Raw genomic sequence first — 1256 nt, 5'->3', positions numbered from 1 at the left:
AACGGATACTGTTGGGTCTTATTCGGTTCAACTGGACATTAACGGTTCCTGTTGGGCCTTATTCGGTTCAACTGGACATTAACGGATCATGTTGGGCCTTATTCGGTTCAACTGGACATTAACGGATCCTGTTGGGCCTTATTCGGTTCAACTGGACATTAACGGATACTGTTGGGCCTTATTCGGTTCAACTGGACACTAACGGATCCTGTTGAGCGTTATTCGGTTCAACTGGACATTAACGAATTTTTAAAATTAAAAACACATTTTTAAAATTTCCGACGGATTTCCGACGGAAATTTTAAAAAATCTTTATATTTATAAATATATATATATATATATATATATATATTTATAAATCTTTATTTAGGAAAAAATTAAAAAAAAAATATTTTTTCATTTTCCGACGGAACACCGACGGAATTATCCGTCGGAAAGTTGAAAATTTTAAAACTACCCCCAAAATTAAACCGGCTCTTAGGTTAAAATTTCCCAAATTTGGTCCGCTTCCTCCCTTTCGACTACTCCCTCTCGACTACTCCCTCTCGCCTCCAGCAAGCGACGACGGCCTTCGTTTCTCCAGGTTTCATTTCTCCAGGTTTCGTTTCGCCTCCTCCCTCTCGACTCAACCAACAGCCGCCCGACGACCAGGTTTCGTTTCTCCATTTCCCCTTTGTTATTGCTTCTGCTTACTGCCTTCGTTTCTCCATTTCTCCTTTATTATCCGTAGCATTTGCTTAATGCCGAGAGAGGAGGTCTACAGTTAGAGTGAAATGAAATAGATTGTAGGGCATATGCATAACAGTTTTGAAGAATGTGTCTCTTATGATTAATGAGATGATATATGCATGATAGTTACCACCATATCTCAGAGCTATCAACAACTTTGTCCAATCTCTTTGGTCCCCTCCATATACAAATTTTCTGTCAATTGCTTCTAGTTTAACCCAAAAGATCTAAAGACTGTTCTATGGCATGCGTATCAGCAGGCGATGCTAGCAAATAAGTTTTGATTGATACTCTCTTGTCCATAGTCTAAAATTAATGACAGAGGAAAAACGAACACCATAAGCAACAAACCCTTTTTTTGTTTCTTTTTCTTGATATGAATCCAATATTAAGACAGTAGTAAAAGTATCTGACTACATTAAGATATGGAAAGTAAAGGGTAGGGTCATGAGAGAAGCACATGTCTTATTCCATTGCGTGGGCTTTGAAGCACTGTGTGTATAAGCATATATATATATATATATATA

The sequence above is a fragment of the Cynara cardunculus genome (assembly GCF_001531365.2).
Source record: "Cynara cardunculus var. scolymus isolate 2C chromosome LG 16, CcrdV1, whole genome shotgun sequence".
NCBI classification, from domain to species: domain Eukaryota; kingdom Viridiplantae; phylum Streptophyta; class Magnoliopsida; order Asterales; family Asteraceae; genus Cynara; species Cynara cardunculus.
This window is presented reverse-complemented; position numbering follows the sequence as displayed.